Source organism: Dasypus novemcinctus, chromosome 17 (genome assembly GCF_030445035.2).
Source record: "Dasypus novemcinctus isolate mDasNov1 chromosome 17, mDasNov1.1.hap2, whole genome shotgun sequence".
Classification (NCBI taxonomy): Eukaryota; Metazoa; Chordata; class Mammalia; order Cingulata; family Dasypodidae; genus Dasypus; species Dasypus novemcinctus.
The window spans coordinates 51702615-51717450 of record NC_080689.1 but is presented as its reverse complement, the minus strand read 5'-3'; the positions used below and the strand labels follow the sequence as shown (position 1 = coordinate 51717450).

At 39.6% G+C, this 14836-nt stretch overlaps 1 protein-coding gene across 1 annotated transcript in view; it reads right to left on the bottom strand.

Annotated features, from left to right (window-relative positions):
• The window catches only part of EHBP1 (EH domain binding protein 1), a 524220-nt gene extending 521012 nt beyond the window's left edge, over positions 1–3208 (bottom strand). The window contains exon 1 of the mRNA XM_058278659.2: positions 3177–3208. The gene's annotated coding sequence lies outside the window, so the exon portion shown is untranslated. The remainder of the gene's footprint in view (positions 1–3176) is intronic.
• Positions 3209–14836: the final 11628 nt, after the last annotated feature.

Below are 14836 nucleotides of genomic sequence, written 5' to 3'. Positions count from 1 at the left end.
CAACCCACATTCTATCTCCTAGTAACCTATACTCTAGAGTTTAATCTCCTTGAGCTTACTGATCGTATTTAATTTATATTAATGAGACCATACAATATTTGCCCTTTTGTGTCTGGCCTATTTCACCCAACATATTATCCTCTAGGTTCATCCATCTTGTCATATGCATCTCAATTTCATTTCTTCTTTTGGCTGAATAGTATTCTATTGTATGTATATACCACATTTTGCTTATCCATTCATTGGTTGATGGACATTGACTGGCTCCATATTTTAGCAATTATGAATAATGCTGCTATGAGCATCGGTGTGCAAATGTCAGTTTGTGTCCTTGCTGAAAGTTCTTTTGAATATATTCCTAGTAATGGATTGCTGGACCATACAGTAGTTTTATATTCAGCTTCTTGAAGTATTGCCAAACACTTCCACAAAGTCTGCACCACTCTACATTTCCACCAATAGTGAAGGAGTGTTCCACATCCTCTCTAGCACTTGTAGTTTTCTGAGTTTTTTTTAAAGGCCTTTCAATAAGGTGTGAAATGGTATCTCATAGTTTTGATGTGCATTTCCCTAATAGTTATCTTGAGCATTTTTGTCATGTGATTTTTGACCATTTGTATTTCGTCTTAGAAATGTCTATTCAAGTCATTTGTCCATTTTTAAATCAGGTTACTTGCCTTTTTATTGTTGAGTTGTATGATCTCTTTATATATTAAGAGCATGGATATCAAGCCCTTATCAAATATGTGGCTTCCAAATATTTTCTCCCATTGAGTAGGCTGCCTTTTTACTTTCTTGACAAAGTCCTTTGAAGAACAAAAGTGTTTAATTTTGAGGTGGTCCCATTCATCTATTTTTTCTTTTATAGCTCATGCTTTAGGCATAAGGTTTAAGAAACTACCACCTACCATAAGATCTTGAAGATATTTTCCTACATTTTCTTCTAGGGGTTTTTGTAGTTGATGCTTTCGTGTTTAGGCCCTTGATCCATTTTGACTTAATTTTTGTATAATATGAGAGTTAGGGGTCCTTTCTTTCTTTTGGCTATGGATATCCTGTTCTCCCAGCACCATTTGTTGAACAGACTGTTCTGGCTCAGCTGTGTGGGCTTGATAGCCTTGTTAAAAATCACTTGACTGTAGATGTGAGGGTCTGTTTCTGAGTTCTCAATTTGGTTCCATTGATCAATCTGTTTATCTTTATTGCCAGTACCATGCTGTTTTTACCACTGTAGCTAAGTAATATGCTTTAAAGTCAGGAAGTGAGAGTTCTCCAACTTTGTTCTTCCTTTTAAAGACATTTTTTGGCTATTCGGTGCTTCTTACCCTTCCAAATAAACCAATAAATAATTGTTTTTTTCATGTCTGCAAAAAGGCTGTTGGGATATTTCCCCCTCCCCCTCAACCCCTGTGGCTTGTTTTGCTATCTGCTCTCTGTGTCTGTTCGCTACATGCTCTTCTGTGTTTTTGCTTGTCCCCCTTTTTTCATTGCGTCATCTTGCTGAGTGCAGCGCTTGCGGGATGGGTGGCACTCCATGGCATGCGGGTGAGCCTGCCTTCACGAGGAGACCCCGGGATGCAAACCCGGGGTCTCCCATATGGTGGACGGGAGCCCAGCTGATTGAGCCACAGCCGCTTCCCAGACTGTTGGGAGTTTATTGGGATTGCATTGAATCTGTAAATTAGTTTGGGCAGAACTGACATCTTAATGATATTTAGTTTTGCAGTTCATGAACACAGAATGCTCTTCCATTTATTTAAGTCTTCTTTGGTTTCTTTTAGCAATGTTTTGTAGTTTTCTAAATACTATAAATGTGCTTTTAAAAGAGAGTAAATCTAATATGGCCTGCTTCATTTAATGAGCTTTCCTCTTACCTGAATTCAAATGCAAAGATTCTCAGGATAAGAAGACATCTCTCCTTGGGTTCTTTCCCTCTAACTGGGCATTTTGCAGTATTGGAAGGTTTTTCTTGGTTGCATTTCAAGGAACAGAAGAAAGAGCCTTATTTTTTTACCTTGGCTTTTTCTTCCCATGTTCTGACTTTGCCAAAAATGTAAGCACATTACTGGATTTTTCTCTAGGTTTCAAGACTACCTCAAAGCCTTTTCAACAGTATCTTTAAAGACACTCAGCCATTTTCTCTGGTTGGAGTCAGGGAGTGACCACCTTCAGTATGAAAAAGCCTGGAATACTTGAAAGGCCATCATGACTTTAACAGGTGGGCCCTTTAAAATCATTTACTAAAAGATTTCCTGCAGTGACAAATTACACAAAGGTTCTTCTTCCTTGTACAGATGCAACTTGCACTAGGGTTTATCAGTGAAGAATGGCTGGATTTCAGCCCCATTTACCCCTGGCAGGGTACCTTTGCACAGTACAGAAACCAGACAATCCAACAGGCAACCAGGGGAATAAGTTCACTTGTAACTCATTCTTCTCCATGCATGCCTAAGGCTTTAGGCATCAGAAAATGTTCTGCAATCATCATTTCTTCAGCACCAGGAATGTCTCCAATTTCTGCCTCCCGGGCTTCCTTCAAATGTTCACTCTCTTCTGGTCTCAGTAGTTCTCTTCTTCCTACCGAAGTAAACCCAAGTTCTCCCTCAATTCCCAGAGATTCTCAAACTTTTTTGACTGAGACTCACTTAGATAGGGCAAAATCCTCTAAGACTCACATACTGCAGCCCTTCCTGCTTTTCAAAGAATCTTCTCATAGAAATAAACTGTTGCCATGCAAACACATTTTTTGCAGACTATGTGATTATCTGCTTTGGCAGTAATAGTATGGATGACTTTTATGTGTACTGCAATACAAGTAAACTAAAAAGCCATAAATTTTGTTGACCTCTATAGGCATCACTATCCCACTGTAGGGTTAACCAAACAATCTACCTCGAGCAAAATAAATGACCATGGAAGTACTTTTAAGAGTAATTTATAATTAAATAACAGGAATCATAGGCTTTGACAACCACAACAACCATATCAGCATTATCAGCACTGATACTGATAACAGAAAAAAAGTTCCTAAAAATTGAGGATATTTCAATAATCTGCCCATGCATGGTTTAGAGTAGGAGCTTTGCAAATATTGCCAAGCATTGCCTGGCAGCCAGGTTAAATCCTCAGTAATTCTAGTTATGTGCTAAATTTTTGTTTATGAACATCAAACATACCTTGAAAATCACTGGGTTAGGTGGTTGACTTCACGTTTTGCTTCAGCTTCTCAAGATGTTGGATCACCTTTCCTTTTTCACACTTTGCTCCTGAAGGGGCATCCTGATCTTGTATCCTAGCCAGCTCCCCAGTGCTGCTCTGGTCTAGACCTCTAAACCCCAGCCTCTTACTTGTCTGGGAGGGAGGATCAGACATTACCCAGTAACTGGGAAGACTCTCAGTCACCACCCTGAAACATTTGTGATGCCATAATGGGGGGCTTTTTGTGAGACATGGGGGAGGGAAGTCAGAAGACCTGGTTAGGGGCCACCTCTGCCTTACCAGCTGTTTGACACAACTGACACTTAGCTCAGATTTCTCCTCTATGAAATGGAAATAATAATACTAACCTCTTCTTGTGAAGATCAAACAATGTGATATAAGTGATAAAGCACTGTAAAATATAGATTCAATCATAAAGATTATTATGCATTATGTTGCAGAGAGGTAATGGTCATGGAAACATCTGAACTGTTCTATTTACAAATTATAACTAACATTAAAATTGCTAGATGGGGTTAACTACCAGGTCAGATGGCCCCTCTTTGGAACTGGTGTTTATGTGTGATGAATCTGGACTCAGATGGGATCTCTCTTCATAAGACTTTCATGCTAATGTGCTGGAGTTGCAGTTAGTATTGGGGTTTAAGATATATTTAGGGGATTTGAATCTCTGGACTGACAATGTGATAGCCAGGTCCTGAGCCTCAACAGACTCCAGCACCTACAATCTGATTTATTGGACTCACCACACTCAGCTAAGATGGAGTTGAAGAAGGACAACCACCACACCATGGAGCCTAGAGTGATTACAACTGAAAGTGGGAGGATTGCATCCAGCATCCATGTGGAATCTGAGCCTCCTCTTGACATAGAGGTGCAATGGACACAACCAATCCAATGTCCACATAGAAAAGGTGGCATTGGATTGGGAAAAGTGGACATGGTGGCTGATGGGTATGGGGAAAGGCAGGAAGAGATGAGAGGTGGAGACGTCTTTGGGACATGGAGCTGCCCTGGATGGTGCTTCAGGGGCAATCACTGGACATTGTAAATCCTCACAGGGCCCACTGGATGGAATGGGGGAGAGTATGGGCCATGATGTGGACCATTGACCATGAGGTGCAGAGATGCCCAAAGATGTACTTACCAAATGCAATGGATGTGTCATGATGATGGGAATGAGTGTTGCTGGCGGGGGGAGAGGTGGGGTGGGGGTGGTGGAGTTGAATGGGACCTCATATATATATATATTTTTAATGTAATATTATTACAAAGTCAATTAAAAAAAAATTGCTGTGATGTGAAAGAATGACAAACAGTCCAGACTGTCAACTTCATGGTCAAATGCACAACCCCACAGACCCCAGAATCTATTGAGAAGGTGTTGTGAGTTCCTGATTCCACAATCCTGGAACATGGTATTAGGAGAAATACATGTCTCAATGGTCCTGAACCCCATTTTTCTTCTTCTCATGCCTTGGAGATCAGGATTTATTTAGATTAATTCCAAACATTAGAAATGAAGGATTTTCTCAATTTCACTCAAGCTTAGGAGCTCCTAGGAGGATAGCAGCTGAAGAATGACAGGAATTCTGCCCTCCACCCAGCCAGGAATGTGTCCTACCTGGGGCACTTAGCAGGAATGTGAAGGCTGCCAGATAAGGCCTTTGGCTATGGGAAGGGGCCCTCCTGCAAAACCGGACCCTCCTCAAGAGCCCCCAGAGGCTGCTCCTCAGTTGACTGAGGAGGCCAGAGCTGGTAATGGAGCACTAACCTCTGCAGCACTTGAGTTAGAAGACATCTTAGCTGGGAAATTTGACTGAAACAAGGATGCAGGAGTGCTTTCAGTCTTCAGGGAAATCACCGACTCTGGAATCCACACAAATGGAGGCTTGGACATCTGTTATGCCATGTACCAGTTAGTTGTGTGACCTGGGGAAGATACTCTGAGTGTGGATTCCTCCATCTATAAAATGCAAATAATAATAGTACCTGTTTCTTATGATTCTTGTGAGGATTGAATAAAATAATGTACATAAAACACTTAGCATAGCTCCTCTCCATGAATTTGGGCTATAAAGTCTATTTTACATGACCAGCTTTTAAACAGTCTCAATACCCTGAATTTATTCGAAGAGTTACGTTGTACAATGTGTTTTTGTATGTGTTATCTCTTTTTAACCACATTAAGTAATAGCGTGAACTCGAGCCAGTGTAACTGTTCTCTGATGCCCATGCGGGTTTGGAAGATGCTATTGTCAGAGGTCAAAGAGAGCCTCAAAAGCTTTAGGAATTCTGTTAGATAGGGTTGCCCATGAGGAGCACTTCGAGTAGCCAGGCTGCCTACATGATCCCCTTATGCCTGGGTCTTAAAATCTAACTTGAGTTGGGCAAGGCCTACCCTGCCCCAAGCCCTAAGCAGGGTTCTCCTTGCCTGCTGTTTTGCTTCTGTCAGCCTTCCTGGGGGCTGGCAAGGAAGGCAGAACTCTGTTCATCTTAGCCCTTGCCTGTTCATATCAGCACTCCTGAAATGATGTGGTTCCACAACCTGACCTTGACTCTTGGCATTCCTGAAGCCTCTTCCCTGGCCCCTGAATTGGACTGGAACAGTTGTGTCCTTTCAAAGACTTTGTCTTGGATTTCTAGCCTCCTCTGGGACAGTAGTGATGGGGATGGCAGCTACTCTGACCTGTTTCCTGAAGTGTCTGTGAGCTTCCTGACGACTGTTTCTCCCCAAGCTTGGTATCACCTTTGGTCCTGGGCCATGAAGCCCCAAGTTGCACTTAGAGCAAATTTCTCTCTCCATTGATTGCCTTAATACTTCCAGGTTGGCTCCTGCCTAATGCCATCTACCTCACATGCCTTAAGTTTCAGGGAAATTTCATCCTTTACTGGTACTGAGGGCATACTTTTTTCTAGGGAAAAACATGCAAGACCATTGCTTTTCTTGACCTTCTGAATTCATAAGGGCATGGTTAGGCTCCAGCCTGAGGCAAGATGGGACCACAGCAATCTGAGTTGGAAAGAAAGCTACTGAGAGGGGGGAGGACAGAGTTTTGGAGGGGGGCAGGGTTCAGGAAAGGGTTTGGAAGAACTGTTCTCCCTAAGAAGTTAGACCTGGGGTAGCTCTCTTAATACTATGGCCTTTTGTTGGTGCTAGGCAAAGAGTATCCCAAGGTGTGGCCAGATGTGGGTAAAGGGGGTGAATGAAAGATTGCTCACATGTGGCCAAGCCCATCCAGTGGCTGGTTATAGGGGAGCAGGGTCCAGCACCAGGGAAGCCTGGATGGCTAAAGCAATGTCTCCAGGACTTCAGGTAAATGTGTGCCTGATGCTGAAAGCCACCTTGAGCACCAGTCTATATTTCCTCTCCAAGCACCTTCTCCTGGAGATTTGTTTCCTTTGCATCCCACTCATGATTATGTTTCAGTTACTGTCCCTTCTATACAGTGTAGACATACTGTAGCTGCCTTCAGCTTTGCCCAATAACCATCATCTACCACACTCTACCTTTTGCCTCTTATCTCTGAATATAATGCTTACCCTAGGAATGTTGCACATGGTCCAAAAACAATCATTTTCCTCTAAAATCTGCTGGCCCTTCAGCTTTCCCTGTCTTACTGACTGGCATCATCAATCTCCATTTTCCAAAGCTGGAAACTTGAGGTTTATCATAGACTCCTTTCAACTCTTCATCTACCATGTGCATGTATCGCTATGGGGTTATCCCATCCTTTTTCCACCATGACTATGGATTGTGACAGACATCACTAATGTCCAATAATTCTTTCTTTTCTGGGTATATGAGAGAGTACACTTCCCAAACCACTTTCAGTTAGGCAGGGCCTTGTTATTAGTTTGGCTTGATGAAATGTGAATGAAAATCGACCTATATTTCTGTGTGAAGGTGGTGAAAATTTTTTGTCAATTATCTTTACCTGAAACATCTCTGTCCTACTGTTGTGTTGAATGCAGAAGTCTTGTGTTGAGATGGTAGATTCACCATATTAAAGCAGCCTGGATAATGAAGTCAGTTCATGGAAAGTAGCTACCTTGGTGAGAAGCTTGGACCTTGTGACAGTTTGAAGTTCTTTTATGAAGGCCCAAAAGAAAAAGATTATGTTTTTTTTTTTTTTTAATTTTTTTATTTTTTATTGACTTTGTAATAATATTACATTAAAAATATATATGTGAGGTCCCATTCAACCCCACCCCCCCACCCCCCCTCTCCCCCCCCCCCAACAACACTCGTTCCCATCATCATGACACATCCATTGGATTTGGTAAGTACATCTTTGGGCACCTCTGCACCTCATATACATTGGTTCACATCATGGCCCATACTCTCCTCTATTCCATCAAGTGGGCCCTGTGAGGATTTACAATGTCCGGTGATTACCTCTGAAGCACCATCCAGGGCAGCTCCATGTCCCGAAGACGCCTCCACCTCTCATCTCTTCCTGCCTTTCCCCATACCCTTTGTCCATTATGTCCACTTTTCCCAATCCAATGCCACCTCTTCTATGTGGACATTGGATTGGTTGTGTCCATTGCACCTCTATGTCAAGAGGAGGCTCAGATTCCACCTGGATGCTGGATGCAATCCTCCCATTTTCAGTTGTAAGGATTATGTTTTTTTAAGTAATCCATTCCTATGGGTATGAGGCGTTTTGATTGGACTACATCAGTGAGGCTTGAGCCAGTTTGGGTCTCCACCCTCTTGCTGGGTCTGATAAAAATGGAGACACACAGAGAAAGACACACACAGGAAAAGGGAGCGCTGCCATTTTGACCGGGCCGTGTGAGAGAGAGGACTCCAGGTTCACCTACAGGTGCAGAAAGGCAGAGGAGCCCAGAGAGACTGAGAGAGGAGCCCTGGAAGGACAAGCCCTATGCTGGTTGCCCACAGCTGAGCTCCAGGAGATGTTGAGTCAGAGGGAAAGGCAGGGCCATCAGCAGAGATCATTGGTCATCTTGCTTTGCCATGTGGCTGGACACCAGGATCAACAGTAGCTGACTTTGGTAAGAAAGCATCTCTGATGATGCTTTGATATGGACATTTTGTGGCCTCAGACTGTAAGCTTTTATCCCAAATAAATCCCCTTTGTACAGCCAACCCATTTCTGATACTTTACATCAGCAGCCTTTGGCAAACTCAGACAGACCTGAAGTTGATGTTGCATAATTGAGAAATAAACTTTTGTGTTAAGCTGCTGAGATGTGGGGATCACTTGTTACTGTAGCATTATCTATCCAATTCTGACTAAAACAATCACTAAGGTCTGATAATTTTACTACCTCATATTCTTTGAATCAACACCTTCCTTCCAGCGCCTCTGATGCTCTAGCTCATGACCTCAACCTCTCTCCTACGAGAACTATTGGCAAAGCTTAAAAAATGGTCTCCTTGCCTCCAGTTTGGCCACCCTGAGGCTCACCCTCCAAACAGGCACCAGAGCAGTCTTTGTATAACTCAGCTCCAACCACCTATCTTACTCTACTTCATTGATGCCCCACTGCTGACATGATGGGTTGTGTGGCATAACAGTTTTCCTCCCTAGCCAGTCTCATCTCTTATCTTTCTTTTCCTCACATTTTATGACTAGAAATACTGAAATGTTTGTAATTTCCTGAATAATACATGTCGTTTCATGTTTCCATGCTTTTGCGCTTGGTGTTCCATTTACTTAAAGCATATTTATATACTTTTCACCTCTTTTACATTATATACCTCTTCTGGCTGACTTCTTACTCTTAAAGACTAGATTTTAATACAATCTTTTCTGGGAAGGCTTCCTGCTGGATTTAGCATCCCTCCTCTACGGTCTTACAATATTATCTGCACATCATTGACCACATTATATTGAATCTATTTATGGGTCTCTCTCCTCTGTGAGACTATAACCTTAGCTGGGTCAATGTTTGACACATGGTGCATGCTCAGTTGTAAGAAATGAAGAAGTAATGAGATTCAGTGGTGAAGTGAACACTCAGCGCTCATCTTTGAAAGCTGGACTCAGGATGGTAGGCTGTGAAGTAGACTTGAAACTTTAGCCTGGAGCTCAAGAACTCTAAGAGGCCTCCAGGTCTGGCTTCATGCCAAGCTTACCAAATGGTGGGTTCGAGGTAGGAATTATGAACATTCTGTGCAAGTCGAGATTGGCTCAAGAGCAGAAGGGCCTTTACACTGAATTGGGACCATCACTAGGCATTACTTTGAGAATCTGCATAAGGTAAAGACAGAGGAAAGACGATCAGATCTAATATAACTTTATAAAATTATTGACTTTCTTAATAGTTAGGACTGAGGCAGCAAATATACAATTTAGCTTTCTTAAATGACTACAATAATAGCTATAATTTATTGAACACCTACTAAATGGCATTCAACTAGGTGCTTTACATATACTCTATTATCAAGTTTATCAACTTTTCACCTTCAAAATAAGATGACTCAGAGTTAAAAATGGTAGGCATCTTTACTAGGAATATATCCAGAAGAATTGAAAACAGTGACACAAATAGGCATTTGCACACTGATGCTCATAGAGGTGTTGTTCACAATAGCCAAATGTGTCCATCAACTGATGAACAGATAAAATATGATAAATACATACAATTGAATACTATGCTGCCATAAGAAGAAATGAAATTGGGACACCTGATAATATGGATGAACCTTTAGGACATTACCCAGAGTGAAATAAACCAGACACAAAAGGACAAATATTGTATGGTCTCACTAATACAAGCTAAATATGAAGAATAAACACATGGAGTTAAAACCTAGACATAGATTACTAGAAGACAGGATGAGGGCTGAGAAGGGGTACTGGTGCTTTATGTATGTAGAATTTTCAATTAGCTTAACTGTAAAACTTGGATAGAGTTGATGGTAACACATTGTAATGAGTATAACTAACATGGCTGGTTTATAAATGTGCATGTGGCTGAAAGAGACAGTCCAAGATGTAAATGTCAGTTGAAAGAAAGACAGAGAAAAATATAGGGACTGAGTAACATAGTGAACCCTTTGGTAGATAAAGATTGTTGTTAATAGTACAAGTACAAGAATGTTCCATAAACTAGAACAAATGTATGTCACTATTATAAGATAGTAAGAATATGGTGATGGATAGAGAAATACAATTAATATAATGTATGGAGTATAGTTAACAGCAATATTGTAATATTCTTGCTTCAATGTCAAAGAAGGTATTAGATCAATGTTAAGGATCAATAATAGAGTTTTAGTATTTTTTCTTTTGGACAAAGGAAAATGTTGAAAAATTTACTGAGGCTATGACTGTACAACTCTGTGATCAAGGTGAGAAACACTGAATTTATACTTTGGATAGATTGTACATGCAAGAGAATATAAAACACAGTGAACCATGTGGTGAAAGATAGACTAGTTAACGATACAAATATGAGTGTTTTCTCATGAACTATAAAAAATGTACAATACTGATAAATGGTGTTAATAATAAGGGGTATGGAAAATATATATACCAAATGTATGTTACGGACCATAGTTAGTGGTAATATTCTGATTATGGTTTTTTTCATAATCCGTAACAAATGTTCCACAACAATATAAGGTGTTGGTGGAAGGGGGTTCTATGGGAATTCTGCACATTATACACAATTATTTTGTGTACAACTTCTCTAATAAAAAATATGTATTAAAAAGGAATTATATACATTTAAATGAGGGAAAAACATAGTGAAACCCTCGAACTACACTAATGACTACAAATGTTGTCTCCTCCCACCTTACCCAAGTTCTCTGTATCTCCCCTTCACATGCCCTATTCTGAAGTGAACCCTTTAATTGAAGCTATATATAGCACTGAAGTACATAATATTGATGTTCTTAATATTGAATTTGCTTTAGCTGTATATATCCACCCATATCCCAAAATGTTTTTTATCTGTTTGGAGCTATGTTGCCTTCCTTATACGCAGCAGGTGATTTTTTTCATTGTACTTTTTATATCATCTAAAAACTTTATGGGAAGCGGACTTGGCCTAATGGGTAGGGTGTCCGCCTACCACATGGGAAGTCCGCGGTTCAAACCCCGGGCCTCCTTGACCAGTGTGGAGCTGGCCCATGCACAGTGCTGATGCGTGCAAGGAGTGCCGTGCCACGCAGGGGTGTCCCCTGCATAGGGGAGCCCCACGTGCAAGGAGTGCGCCCAGGAAGGAGAGCCACCCAGTGCGAAAGAAAGTGCAGCCTGCCCAAGAATGGCGCTGCACACATGGAGAGCTGACACAACAAGATGATGCAACAAAAAGAAACACAGATACCCAGTACCACTGATAAAGATAGAAGCAGTCACAGAAGAACACACAGTGAATGAACACAGAGAGCAGACTACTGGGGGGTGGGGGAAGGGAGAGAAAAAAATTTAAAAAAACTTTAATCAGGATATGAGATTTTTTTCATTGTGTGTAAATTTTTTGCTTCAACTGAGAGAATATTTCTTAATGATACTGATCACACCAGAGGAAAATATTATTTTCAAACTGAAAAAAAAATGGTGGACATATCCTTGGATCCATAGGCTATTACCGTTAGAAAAAGAAAGACTTTATCATGAGTTTTGTGGCATACAGTATTTATACCAAGCTTAAGGAGGCATTATGGAACTAGAAACTTATAATAGGTTGGTCTTCTGTTCTTCTTAGAAACTTCTAACTCAATAGGGTTGGCTCTTACAGAAAACTAAGTATGTATTGTACACTCAGCTACAGAGCTGTTGGCTGATTATGCTTAAACACCCACAAGATCATATCCCAAGGCCTGAAGGGAATCTTTATTATTGAAAAACATGACTAGCAGTTACGGGCACAATCATCCATCTTCTGGAATCTAACCAGGCAACATCAGGAGCAAAAGACAGTCAAATAAACAAATGCAAAGAGACAAATACATCCTCTGGGGCATTGACTGAGTGGGAACTCAATAATTTAGCAAACTTCAGACCATACCGAGTGCCTACAAAACAGTGACCTTGTCTGATAATCTATGTAACATGGCCTTCCTATTTGCTGTCTGCCTTTTATTCATATCAGCCTGTACTCTCTTCCAAACTCTATGGTGCTCATTATTTATTCTCTTCCCTGGCCAAATTATATGTATCCTGTTCTGAAGATGAATATATTCTGTTTCAGGAGAAACTCACCTTACTGATTCAATCACTTATCATTTTTTTCAGTCATTGACCAAATAATTAAGCAATATGCTTAATTATTTTCCAAGTGATCATGTATAGTGACACTAGGCATAGATCAAAATGGCATAAAAAAATAATTATGTCTAGTAAGAGTAATCACATGGGTAATTATAAATGCCTGTACTATTGTATTATATTTTTTGGTGTGTAACTCCACTTTTTACTTCTTACAGTCTCCAAAATGCAAATGCTTAAAAGGTAGTGATAAATAAATGGTTTTAAACATACAATGTATAAAGATATAATTTGTAACAAGTACAACAAAATGGTGGGAGGACAGAGAGGTACAGAAACAGTGTTTGTGCATGCTATTAAGATAAATTGTTTCTATCAAATATGATTGCCATAGATTTAGGATGTTAAATATAAGCCCCACGGTAACCACACAAAAAATGTAGGCATTAGCAGAAGAAATGAAGGACAGGACAAGTGTAAGACTCACAAGGAATAAATAACAAAGTATCAGAAAAAAACTCCTGCACTATCAGTAGTTACTTTAAATGCATATGAATTAAATTATCCAATTAAAAGGCAGAGATTGGCAGAATGGATAAAAAAGCATGAGACAGTTATATGCTGTTTATAAGAGACTTTAAATTTAGGGACACAAGTATGTTTAAAGTGAAAGGATGGAAAAAAGTATTACATGCAAATGCAAGTAGTAACCAGAGAGATCTGGAGTAACTATAGCAATATCAAATAAAATAGACATCAAGTTAAAAAGAGTGATGAGGAACTAAGAAGGTCACTATATACTGATAAATGGGCCAATTCAACAAGGAGACATAATAATTATAAATATATATGTACCTAATGGCAAAGCCCCAAAATATATGAAGCATGCCATATATTGGCAGATTTGAAGAGAGAAATAGCTTTAAATTAATAGGAAGAGACTTCAATATACTACTTTCACTAATGGATAGAATATCTAGATAGATAATCAATAAGGAAATAGAAGACTTATACTCTAAACTAACTAGATCTAACAGACATATATAGAACACTTCACCCAACATCTGCAGAATACACACTCTTCTCTAGTGCACATGGGTCGTTCTCTAGGATAGAATCTTAGGACACATAACAAATCTCAATAAATTAAAAAATATTGAAATCATGCAATGTATCTGTATTAGTCAGCCAAAGGGGTGCTGATGCAAAATACCAGAAATCGATTGGGTAGGGAGTGTGGCATATGGGAATCCCCTACATTTTTGTGTAACAAATTGTGCCATATTAATGAAGGATGTTGTTAATGTGGGAAAATGTGGAAGGGGTAGGGAGTGGGACATATGGGAATCCCCTACAAATATCTGGAAATTGAACAACACACTATTAAATAATTAATGGGTGAAGAAGAAACCACAAGGGAAATTCACAATATCTTTTGGTGAATTAAAATGAAACCACAACATACCAAAACTTATGGGATACAGCAAATGCAGTATTGAGAGGGAAATTAAAACTCTAAAGTTTACATTAAATAAAGGAGAAATATCTCCAGTCAAAGACCTAACCTCACAACTGGAGGAACTAGAAGAAGAGTAATCTAAATACAACGTGAGCAGAAGGAAGGAAATAACAAAGATTAGAGCACCCATAAATGAAATAGAGAATAACAAAAATTCAATAGAAAGAATCAAGGAAACCAAAAGTTGATCTTTTAAAAGATCAATAAAATTGACCAACTTTTAGCTAGACCGATTAAGAAAAAAAGGTTAAATAACTAAAGCCAGAAATGAAAAGGGGGACTTTACTACTGACCTCACAGAAATAAAAAGGATCATAAGATGATACTATGAACAACTGTACACCAACAAAATAGATAACCTGGATGAAATGGACAAATTCCTAGAAGCACACAAACTACTTACACTGACTCAGGAAGAAATAGAAGATCTCAACAGAAGAATTATATATAAGGAGTCTAAATCAGTAATCAAAAACCTCCCAATAAAGAAAAGCCAAGGGCTTCACTGCTGAATTTACCAAACATCCCAAGAATAATTAACAAATCCTGCTCAAATTCTTCCAAAACACTGAAAAAGAGGGAACATTTTCTAATGTATTCTATGAGGCCAATATCACCTTAATACCAAAGACAGATACCATAACAAAAAAAATTACAGACAAATATCCTTTATGAATGTAGGTGCAAAAATCATCAACAAGATACTAGAAAATCAAATGTGAAAAGAATTATACACCATGACCAAGTGGGATTTATCCCAGGTATGTAAGGGTGATTCAACATAAAATTAATAAGTGTAATGTACCACAATAACACAACAAAGGAAAAAACTGAATGATCTTCTCAATTGATGCAGAAAAGAATTTGACAAGATCCACTACCCCTTCTTGATAAAAACACTCAG